This window comes from Crinia signifera, chromosome 1 (assembly GCF_055691185.1).
Source record: "Crinia signifera chromosome 1, ASM5569118v1, whole genome shotgun sequence".
Lineage (NCBI taxonomy): Eukaryota > Metazoa > Chordata > Amphibia > Anura > Myobatrachidae > Crinia > Crinia signifera.
The window spans coordinates 62,331,067-62,344,004 of NC_139217.1; positions in this window are offsets into that span (position 1 = coordinate 62,331,067).

Sequence of the window (12,938 nt, forward strand, 5' to 3'; positions counted from 1 at the left end):
TTATAATTTCGACAACTGCTTGGGGTTCGGTGCCTCGATATGCTCAGTAAGGAAGAACAAGCCATTTAAGAAAAAAGGAGCTGGAGCAGTAACCAGCTGCTGCAAGTCTGATATCTCTGGTCCTGGAAAGAGTAGAGACAAGCTACTAGTGTCCTTCAAAGGGGGAGAGTCCCAGCTTTTGGAATATTCCCTCAGAAAAAGTCTAAGTCTAAGTTAGACAGAACCTGAAATATCTCACTAAGTAGAGCAATAAACAGGCTTGGATGGGGACCACTGCTTTGAAGTCAGATATCTCCAGTTCCCATGGGCCGATTTTTAAAATCCTTGTACCCATGGAAACAGCTTTCAGGCTTTGATCCTTAGACTCCTGGGGGGTTTCTGGGTACTCAGAACTCCCCCCTGCGTGCTCTACTGACTGAGGAGCTACAGAGTTTGACTTTACGTGTGTGTCTGTCTATATCTCTCTATCTCTGTTTCTATCTATCTATCTATCTATCTATCTATCTATCTATCTATCTATCTATTATCTGTCTGTCTGTCTGTTTATCTATCTGATGAACCCCATATATATATATATGCCGCCCATACACGGTGCGATGTGCATGCCATGCATTTAAAACTAGATTGCATCGCATCTATTTCAAAACACATACAATGGGCTCTTGCACCGTGCGTTTTGAACTAGATGCGATGCCATCTAGTTCAAAAGTACCTGCAGCACCTACTTCATGTGCTGTGCCATGTGATGTGCGTGGGAACACGCATCTCATCGAACTGCCCGGTTGCACGTGTATGGGTGGTAATAGTGCACAGTGTTAAAGTCGAGTTGCACACACGCCATTTTAGGATAGTATGGCCGCCATTTTGGTTCGCAGAGTTGCGCAAATAAAGTTTCCATACCCGAGTCTGTGTGACAAAGTGGACCAGAAGCGCAGCCATACTATTACACATAAATTCATAATAACATACTTACACTAAATAAAATATAGTTAAAGGTTTAGAGCACCACACATAGCTTAGTTAGCATTACATACATCCGTCTGTATAATGTTTAGTACCGTTACGTTCCGTTTCTTATGCGCAGTATTCCGGTCATTGCGAATAAATCGCAATTCATACGGTCCGATAGTTATGGACAAAATCCATATTCCCAAGACTGTTTCTGTTAAAAAGTGTATAACAAAAGAATCTAGTTGTAACCAGTTCTTACTGCTATTTACAACCCCTGACGACGATACCAACAGACAAAGGACTCCAAAGGTCACTCCCCTGCACCTATCCAAACCAGGTGCATCATTTTACCCCAATCACAGAGGACTTGACATACGAACCCTGACCAATAGGAATGGCCTTTGACCTCCCCTTTCTGACCCTATAAGATAGGTGACCCAGGGCGACCTTGGTCACTTCGGCACATCTTCCTTTCCCTGACCATTGACCGGACTATAGTTCAAACCTGAACATAGTGAGCTCTGACCGGACTGCGCTGCGCATATTTGATGAGACGGTAAACGGTTGCATTCACTATACTTGCTTTTATTGTATTGTTGGCTGATTGTATCCTGTGTCTGTTTTTCTTCCCCTAGTAGAGCTTGATTATTATATTCATTGTTAGACGATTGCATTACGTGTTATACCTGTTTTTCTTATTTCTGTAATCCCCTTTTGTCCATTAGGGACTAAATACATTATTTACGGAGTTTCTATCTCCGCACCTTTATACTGTGGTCTCGTCTGTTATTCGCATATAGCGATAAAGGTATATTACGGACATTGTCCTTAAAGGTGTATTCGCAGATTAGAGACAAAGTACTGCGAAGGGATCTCTTATTAATGCATTGGTTCTTCCGTGTATAATACACGATAAAGGTACGTTACGCTGCGCTACGTTTTGTTCGCACGTAGCTAGGAATAAAAGGTACGCAGGTTACGGACATTGTACGTAACCTACGCTTTTCACTTATTGTTCTTGGATCATATTAAATTCAGCATTAACAATTGGGGGCTGCGTCCGGCCGTTTCACACTCTAGAGCTCCTAGTCTAGCCGAGGCGGCCCATGGGCTGACACATCTTGGGAAGGAAGGTATGTGCAAGCTGGTAAAGGCCTACTGGTGTGCACCAGGGTTCGCTTCTCAAGCAGGTAGAGTGGCAATGTCATGCCTCACCTGTTTAAGGAAGAACATTGGAAAAGCCATCCCAACAGAGCCATCCCACATCCCTCCTACAGAAGGCCCTTTCCAGGTAATACAAATCGGCTTCATACAGTTACCACCCTGTAGAAATTTGAAATATGTATTAGTATGTGTTGACATGTTTTCCAGCTGGGTGGAGGCTTTCCCCGCTGCCTCCAACACTGCTACCTTTACAGCAAAGAAAATATGTCAAGAGTTTGTCTGTAGATATGGTATCCCAAAGGTCATCGAGAGTGACAGAGGCACTCATTTCACAGGAGAGGTCTTCCAAATCATGTGTAAACTCCTGGGGATTAATAGTAAACTTCATACTCCATATCATCCCCAGGCGAGCGCCAAAGCTGAGAGAATGAATGGTACTATTAAGAACAAATTGGGTAAAGTTATGGCTGAAACAGGGTTGTTATGGCCAGAGGCACTGCCCATTGTGCTGTATAGCATTAGGACCACTCCCAGGGCTCCGCTCAACCTGTCCCCCTTCGAGATATTGTTTGGTCGGCAGCCACACATCATGATAGACCCACAGGATGATCTCAAGTGTAACAATGAGCTAACTGTACAGTATATCCTAAAGCTAAACAAACAGCTAAGGAAACAACAAAAGGAGCTGAATTTATTGACACCTGATATGCCTATCGAGAACTGTCATAATCTTAAACCAGGAGACTTTGTTATGATCCGAAATTTTTTACGCTCAGGTTGTTTGATAGACCGTTGGGAAGGACCGTACCAAGTTTTGTTGACCAGCACTACATCGATTAAAGTCGCAGAGAGAGAGACTTGGATACATTCGTCCCACTGCAAGAAAGCCAGTAACCCAGAGTTCCCGTGTGCAGAGAGCGAAAGAGAAGAAGTATCGCTAGAAGCATTGTTCCGGGAAGACTGAAAGGCAGCCAAGGTCAAGCAACCTGAGCGAGCAAAGGTCAAAGAGCAGAGCAAATAAAAGTCCCCTGGTAGAGATGATGGAAGGACTCCAAGCAACAGGTTCACAGTTATATATCTATTTCTTTGTTTTCTTCCTGTTTCCTCTTCTTCATTCAAGGATACTCGGTGGCTGCCACACTCTAAGGCGATCGGAGCGGAGTTCTGACAGTATAATAATGGACCCAGATATGGGTGAAGTAGAATCCCTAAACCAGCTTGATACTTTACCCATAACAGGAGAAGGTAAAAGGTATGAGGAAAACGTAGTTCAAGGGCAATGTGATGAGTTATTGTCTGGTGAGTACTGTGTCTGTAGATACTGTCAGCCGAAAATGGAAGAGGAATGCATCCAGCGATGTCAGTCGATGAGTAAGGCAACTACGGGCAGACATCCCTTGAGTGATTACCACTCACTAGTGGGTAAGGTCTTAAACCAAACAGAATGCTGGGTGTGTTCACAAGTACTACATAAAAGAAGTAGCGTAGGCCTAGTCCCATACCCGCTTAACATCTCTGAGATAAGCGTCTTAAATAAAGGGAGGCCACTGGATAAGAGATACCTGTATACCAGGTCCCCTAGTCTTAGATTACACCCATACCAAGTGGATAAGTCCCTGGTATGTATGAACTTCTCTAGTTCCAGAATGACTGGTACTTGGGAAGTGACATGGCACAACCAGACAATAACTTACTCCCAGCGTCCAGATGGAGAGCCTATTGATAAGGAATTATTGTTAAAAATCCGCACCAGTGGGAGACACTATAAATATGTCTACACTGTGAAGAAAAGTAAAATGATGGCCGGCAGAGTATCAGCCGGTTATTGTAACATGACTCTACAGCCAGAAACTTGTGAGGAACAAGTCAGGGAGCAGGGGACGGGAATGTTCTTATGGATAATGTGTGACAAAATCATGAAATACTCTGTCCCTTATTTTCTCCCTGACGATGTTTATTATATTTGTGGTAGAAGGGCGTACAAATGGCTCTCCATGAACTACATGGGAATTTGTTATTTAGGTAGAGTGTTACCTGAAGTGATGACCCTTACACATGATGAAATGGTAAGCATACACAGAGGTGTACCTCCTCCTTACACTCATACCCATTATGACCAAATCCATAAAAGGGATTTAACAATCAAAAAAGAACCCCTAGCTTCTGAATTGATACACGAATCATTCGGTATCCAACTCCTCATTGCATTAGATATCACCCATACCGCCAGAGGAGTCATAAATTTTAAGTATATCCAAGCATTAGCAAGCTTGGTAGATAACATCACTGAGATTTATGATGACACCTTCAGATACACTGGGAGAGAGTTACAAGCATATAAAAGAGAGCTAGTACAACATCGGATGATGTTGAACTATCTGACAGCCATGACAGGAGGATATTGTGTCACCCTCTCCACACAGTTTGGGGTGAAATGTTGTACATACATCACCAACAATACTGAAGACCCAGAAGAAATCATCGATCATCGGATGGATGAGATTCTTCAGCTTAAATGGGAATTTAGAAGGGAACACAATATCAGCCTGGCAGAAATAGGTGATAAGGTCAGTGAATGGACCTCCTGGTTGAACCCAATGCACTGGTTCTCCGGTTTAGGAGAATGGGCGCAAGGAATCATAGCTAACATCGGAAAACTCCTCCTCTGTATCGGTGGTGCAATCATAGTCTTTGTGTTATTGTTTAAATGTTTAAAAGTGGTGACCCGGGGAAAGACAAAACGTACTGAAATCATGAGTGTAAGAACGAGAGATGCAGAGGAAGACCAGGGTTTGGTATATGACCCTAGAATCGAAACCACCACCCATTAAAGAAACCATATTTGTGAAAGTGTATATGTTGTAACCTACCTTGTTTTTATTTTTATCCCAAAAATTGTACATTATCCTTCGTCACCCTGAGTAGATTGTTCGATAAATGCGGCCCATCGTTTATCCATGATCCTGGATCGGCCAAAGAGCAGATGGTTTACTCCCCTTATATGTTTAATTCACGGATCCCAATTTCTCTGATTAGGATTATGAATTTCTGTATTGTTATGTAAAATGTTTGTACTGTGACAGTTTTATATTTACTGTCAAAGGGTGGACTGTTAAAGTCAAGTTGCACACACGCCATTTTAGGATAGTATGGCCGCCATTTTGGTTCGCAGAGTTGCGCAAATAAAGTTTCCATACCCGAGTCTGTGTGACAAAGTGGACCAGAAGCGCAGCCATACTATTACACATAAATTCATAATAACATACTTACACTAAATAAAATATAGTTAAAGGTTTAGAGCACCACACATAGCTTAGTTAGCATTACATACATCCGTCTGTATAATGTTTAGTACCGTTACGTTCCGTTTCTTATGCGCAGTATTCCGGTCATTGCGAATAAATCGCAATTCATACGGTCCGATAGTTATGGACAAAATCCATATTCCCAAGACTGTTTCTGTTAAAAAGTGTATAACAAAAGAATCTAGTTGTAACCGGTTCTTACTGCTATTTACAACCCCTGACGACGATACCAACAGACAAAGGACTCCAAAGGTCACTCCCCTGCACCTATCCAAACCAGGTGCCTCATTTTACCCCAATCACAGAGGACTTGACATACGAACCCTGACCAATAGGAATGGCCTTTGACCTCCCCTTTCTGACCCTATAAGATAGGTGACCCAGGGCGGCCTTGGTCACTTCGGCACATCTTCCTTTCCCTGACCATTGACCGGACTATAGTTCAAACCTGAACATAGTGAGCTCCGACCGGACTGCGCTGCGCATATTTGATGAGACGGTAAACGGTTGCATTCACTATACTTGCTTTTATTGTATTGTTGGCTGATTGTATCCTGTGTCTGTTTTTCTTCCCCTAGTAGAGCTTGATTATTATATTCATTGTTAGACGATTGCATTACATGTTATACTGTACCTGTTTTTCTTATTTCTGTAATCCCCTTTTGTCCATTAGGGACTAAATACATTATTTACGGAGTTTCTATCTCCGCACCTTTATACTGTGGTCTCGTCTGTTATTCGCATATAGCGATAAAGGTATATTACGGACATTGTCCTTAAAGGTGTATTCGCAGATTAGAGACAAAGTACTGCGAAGGGATCTCTTATTAATGCATTGGTTCTTCCGTGTATAATACACGATAAAGGTACGTTACGTTGCGCTACGTTTTGTTCGCACGTAGCTAGGAATAAAAGGTACGCAGGTTACGGACATTGTACGTAACCTACGCTTTTCACTTATTGTTCTTGGATCATATTAAATTCAGCATTAACAACAGTTATTTCAAAAAAGGGGAAAACAGGAAGGTTACGTAAACAATGAAGCTTAAATATTGATGGTGATAAGACCTGTGCTGCCCGGATGCTAAAAATATACTCACATACATGTATATCTTAAGTAACTGAAATAAAACAGAAATATATAGTGCAATACAGTAAAGTGAAAATAGTGGACTGGTGTCACCCTTGCAATCACCCATAGCTGTTTATCTTTTAGGATTTCCCTCTGGCAGTGTCTCCTATTGTGTGGCTCCAATTCACGCCGAACATCAGATTGGGAAGATACCTTTAAGGCCTATTTCAACTAGATAAGGGTGATTGCAATAGTATCCAACAGCCCACTTTTTTCATTTTACTGTATTGCACTATGTATTTCTGTTGAGCATCCTACCCATTCTTCCGACATATTGCTCTCCATACTTAAGGTCCATTCACACTGGGCCACTATGCCCAGCGTGTATGGACAGCGATGATCACTATCATCGCTGGGGGGAAAGCCGCTCAGTACATAAACACTGAGCGGCTTTCCCCCTGCCCGGTGCTGACGGTGGGGGAGGACGGCTTTGCATAGCACAGAGCTATGCAAATCCGCCCTCAAAGCCGCTCATCTGCTGGTAATACCAGCAGAAGAACGGCTTTCCCGGTGACGATGCGGAAGCGCGCAGCAGCCCTCACTGCTCATCACCGGGGCATACACACAGGGCGGCTCTGAGCCAAAAGCCGCTAAAACATGCTGTTTTGAGAGACTTTCAGCTCAAAGTCGCCCAGTATTTATGGGCCTTTACACTCTAATGCGTAAACCACATTATTTGATGCACAAGTACTAAAGTCCCTAATTGGATATATTACAGAGGTAACATTGGTTCTATACTATACCTTTAGATACAATTTGTGTGGACATCTTTGAAACAGGTTTGACTAAGATATTCTGGAGGTTCCCTGCCCTATAAACAAATTTTGGATTATGACGAATATACTTTTTAAGACTAGGGTCCCTAATTAACACCGGCCAGTGTTTCTTTATGAATATAAACAACTCGAAAAGATCATAAAAAACACTGGCTGGTGTTAATTAGGGACCCTTGTCTTAAAAAGTATATTCATCATAATCCAAAATTTGTGTATAGGAGGGCAGAGAACCTCCAGAATAGCTGAATCCCAGCAGAAGTGAGTACTTCCGGGCTGAAGTCTGCGTGTCACGGCAGACTTCCGGCACCATGGTGCGTTCCACCATCCTCCCGTGTGCTGGAGTATCAACTATAGACTGTTTAGAATATTTCTTTGAAATGTATTTCTTTATTTTATTTAAAATAAGTTTTATATACATTTCCGGTATTCAGGCCCAAACCACTCCCACTCCCACAGGAAGAGAATGGCCTAATACTAGGTATATAAGGAGGCATGTTGGCCCCTTAAGACCCATAAGGTTGAACTTGAAATGCGTTGGTGGAGAGACAAGGGATCCTGTTAGCAATCCCACCTGTGAATGCGGTTTACCTTACATTCAGGGGTATCAGTCCGGATCTGATCCCCTGAAACAAGTTAAGTGTATTTACATTTACCATGCAGAGGTTGGTGGTTTACACTTTATCCCATTTTTGCTATTTTTTACTTGCAACTTTTTTATTGCCATTTTATTTGCTTGTCTTTCTAAAAAAAAAAATAGATTTAGTACCGATCCTATTTCCTTTTCAGGTTTTTTATATACAGTATGATCATAACACATTATAAAGGACGTTGGATCAGGAGACCCTCAAAGAAACCTTTACATGCTTAACATTGCTGGGAAATCTGTAAGTAGGGAACGCCCTCCATTTTCACTATCCCACTTTTTTCGGTGATCTTTGGTGGAGATGGGCATATTTTGGTGTAAAGATACCTTGATGTGAGGGAAAAGACCTGATTATCACGTGAGTTTCGGTATGCTATCCTACTCTAACAGAAATCGTTATATGAGGAATTCCCCCTATCTTGGTGTAAGCGGGGTACGCTATCTTCTTAGAAAACTCCTCTACCTACTGTTTGACAGATCAACCATTTGCAAAGTATACACATACTACACTACAGTATATGATATTTTCTTTCTCTTCCATATTCAAACACGAAGCAAAATAAATTCACCATCAAGTTGAAAACCACCAGAAGGAAGAGAAAGATCCCCGGAGATTATTTAGTTAAAGTATATATTAGGTTGTGAGTGCAGTGTGTGTGACAGAGTGAACATTTTTTTTTATCTGTATTTTTGTTAAAGGTTAGGTGACCTTTTCTTCACTCTGTTCATACAGCAGCTCCAGAGTGCACGTATAGGGGTACTGTCTCTTTTGTTTCTGTTTCTAGTCTAGGACTATGTTTGATACTCAGCATGGGTTAATTCTCAGCTGTAGGTTATAAAGCCAGGCTATAGGTCTTTATGATTGGTGCAAGTTGACCACACGACCGATTGAGGGAGTTTTAAAAAGAGCACAGGACATACAGCAGCTCATCTTGAGAAAGGGTACAGAAAGTACCTGAAACGCGTTGAGTAGAGGTGCTGCTTTTATGCATTCAACCAACACTGACGGGGAACCACTGTGACCTTTACCATCCTGGGCTTGGAAGTGTCTGCAGCACGGACAACCTGTTCAACAGTGTGGATTCCCTTTCCGCACTAAGAAGTGTTCCAGGGACTTTTTAATTGTGTTTCTCATAACTTTTTTAATATATATTTGATATATTTTTTATCGTGGATACTGTTCTCATCGTGGATGTTATAATAAATATTTTTTTGTGGAGAAATTGAATCAACTATACCTGTTATGAAAGAAACCTTCATGGATCGTGGGGCAGAATATTAATGTAAGTTACCCTAATATGCCTGTTAAGCTAACTTTCAGTGAAAGCAGAACAGAATGCTAATGTAAGTGTATCAGTGAAAGCAGAACAGAATGCTAATGTAAGTGTATCAGTGCTTGCTATTCTTTCAAACTGAAAGATACCTTTATGAGTACACCTGTTAGAACATTAATGTAAGTGTCTGTCCGGGGGACTTTAAAAAGTCAAGAGTGATCGAAGACAAAGGGTTCCAAGCCGTGAGGCACCGTCACCACCATCCCACTCATTTCCCTGTTGTTCGTAAGTGCTTGTTTCCTCAAACCTTTTCTGCACACAGTATTGCCAGTAAGCAATATGTCAAGATGGTGATATGGTCTGGTCTTTCACATTGATAACTAGTGGCATCACACTAGGCATATTACTAGGCATATCATAAACAGTGGTGCAAGAAAAAGTCTTAGAGGGAAAATGGGTGTGGTCAGGGGCGTGACCATATAACATGAGGGGGAGTGGCTACATGACAAATGGGCATAACCAAATTTACACTCTGGACTAGGCAGAGAGGTATTTTAGGTGTGTCCCTGGATGCCGGCATTGACACGAATCAAAATGTATAGTAAGTAACCTTTATTGATTCTTTCAAATGTCTCAACCAGATTTATAAAAGTTACCTTAATACAATTGGTTTATAGGCACCCCTAGGTCCTATTATGCGTTTGCCTCCCTTGAAGGGCTCACAGACACATCTCAAGTTAATATGGGATGAATGGCTTTTGTAAAACAGAAGGGAGTGTTACAGGGATCTGGCGTCTAATCTCCCTGTAGTGCACTGCCCTCTGTGATACCTTGTTAGCGTAGGAGTCTCTCCTGGGTCCCCTGGCACAGTCAGTCCCCAATTATCTGCAGTGCTTCGGCAGCTGCCCATGTGCACTGCAGGTGAGACGGCTGGTGCTCTACACTGTCAGGTGCTACTTCCTGGTAGATGCTCTCACAACACTGACAGTGGAGCTCTGTGCACTCTACTCGGCTGCGCGAGGAGACTTGTTTTAGGTTGGGTGCAGATTAATTCTGTATGTGAGTGTCCCTCCGGGTGATTTGTTATGGCGGAACGGGGTACCGGCACAATATGTTTTAGCGGTACGACATACCCCCACGTACCACCACACTTGCACCCCTGATCATAGATTACCCAAGTGTAGGGATGCTCAGGCAATATGTCAAGGCAAGGCCTTGACAAAGCTGTTTTAGACAGTAAAACACGTGTTGGCATAGATCCACTGACATCAGTGTTGGCCTCAATCATCCGGATTCTATCGCACTGGCAGAGTAGGACCTGGGTTACACACAGACTGCACACACTGGAAACATCACTTGATGGTGATTGAGATGCAAATAGATTTTCTGCCAATCTGCAATATTTTCACAGGCTTGCAAAGGGTGGAATTTCAATGAAAAGAAAACTGTTAAAATCATATTTGTAGGCCCTGCAACTTACCAATGTATAAATATTTTGTATTTTTTTATTCAGGAGAACTTCATTTATTTTTGTATTAACCTTCTAGTATTGCAATAATTGGGTAAAGTGGCTATGGAAAGAGATGACTTTAAATTCTATTCATAGTGATACATACACGGTCCTATATCAGGTGGGCCAAAAAAGTCCTTAAGAAGTACCAACAGTTCATGATTTCCAGGCTACCTGTAGATATGTAGAATGTGTCAGCAATGAATACCCCAAAGTAATGTGAGATAGTAATGATTACACCTGTGTACCATGGTCTGTAAAACATGAACTATTGGTACATCTACTAGAGAGAATTTATGTTTCCATCTTCTGTATCTTACCGCCTATGTGTCATGCAAATGGACCGTCACTGGTAGAAGAGGCGATGGCAGCAGTGGCGTAACTATAAATTTGGCTCCCCCAGCCAAAATGATTTCTGGTGCCCCCCTCCTAGACCTCTGTGTGTGGGATAGGAGCAATGGTAAGGAGGCAGGGCGGGGGGAATTGCAGGGGGAGCAGTAATACAGGAGCCAGGAAGACCTCACCTGTGAGCCCCACCCTGGCTCAGACTCCATCCCAGGCATTGGACAGACCACCCGCCCACCCAACTGCCCGGCCATCCTGTAACACAGTAGCCAATAGCTGGCTCTGACTGTGTACAGGCTGCAGGCAAGTGAGGCGGGGATTTGGAACAAAAGCGGATGTGTTGGTGCAGAACTTGTATGTCCCTGAAGTAATTTTCTCGTGGTGATGGAAAAAGTGGAAAAAATGAAATAATTGTGTAAGTGGCACAATATGTAAATATAACAATTGGAAGTTATAAACAATGGGGAATCCAAGGACTCATACCAAAACTCACAATTCAATGGGAGCGCGCAAGTGTATAAAGGTATCTTTACAATCTTTAGAGGATCACCAATGTGAACCAGGTTTGTGTACCAATATTGAAGTGGTGGTCTCCAAATGCGTACCGTACTCACTGGGGTTATGTGAGATTAAAACATATTTGGGTTTCTTTGAAAAAGTGGAAAAGTGGAAGTAACTTCGTATAGGGTCACCTCATGCAGGTGATGAAATCTACCAAAACATCTGCATACCATAGTCACTCGTGGAAATGATGAAATAGGCACTTAGGCGGGGATTTGTTTGTCAGTGAGTCTGACATGCCGCTGTCATGGCTGCCTCCCGTGCTTAGCCAGCACGCGGGCAGCAATGGCACAGTCAATCACAGTCAGATTGTGATGGTCAGTGCGCCGGGTGGGTGCTGGTGCCCAGCGCCCACACAGAACCCGCTGCCACTCGCTCCCCCAAGCGGCAGCGGGTGCTGCCTTGCACAAGTTACGCCACTGGATGGTAGCACTATCTGTTTGGAGAAAGGGCCTCCTAGGCAGTAGCAAGAAGAGTTTCTTCACTATTATTGATAACATGATTTTATTAATCCCCACCACACCGACCTTCCCTTCAACCTCAAAACATTGTGATCAACCAAAGAAAGAACATTTTCCTGGCTCACTATACTATACATGAAAGGTTAGGGTAAATGCAGGAAGTTTGGCTGCTTCCCCCAATTTCTCCAAAAGGAGCTGAAATTGACCAGCACAAGCCTGTTTTAATTTTTATTTGTATTTTTTTTATAAATTGTTTTATTTATATATATTATATATATCATATTGTTTGCCTTGTGTGATTCAATGTCCATTCTCCTTTTCACACTTTACACTTCACACTAAGCTTGGATAGCTGCCTTAGCTTTGCCTGTATTAATTCATTTTGTTGTCACAGTTTATTGTGACTTAATCTATCATCCTTTTCTAAAGTGTTGTGTAAATTATAATCTAATTTAATTTAGTATTCTTACAGTTTTTTCTTTTTTACTAATTTGAGTGTTTTATTTAGCCTGAGTTTTGCAACCTGGATTAAGGGGAAGAAGACAAACCATCTAAAGAGTGGAGATGTTTTCCAACCAATCATTGTCTATGTATCATTTCAAAGAATGTACTTGAAAAATGTTTTATTGGTATGTGTAACTTCCTTCTTTTGGGGGTATTCATTCCAGGATTTCGACTGTCACAAGGTAACGACACTAATTCGACTGTTGGTATTCAATGTACCGACAGTCGAGTGTCGGAAAGTCTTGAAAATGGACGTAAACCGGCAGTGATTTCGGCAATCCACGGCCATTTCAGACAAATCATATCTGACTT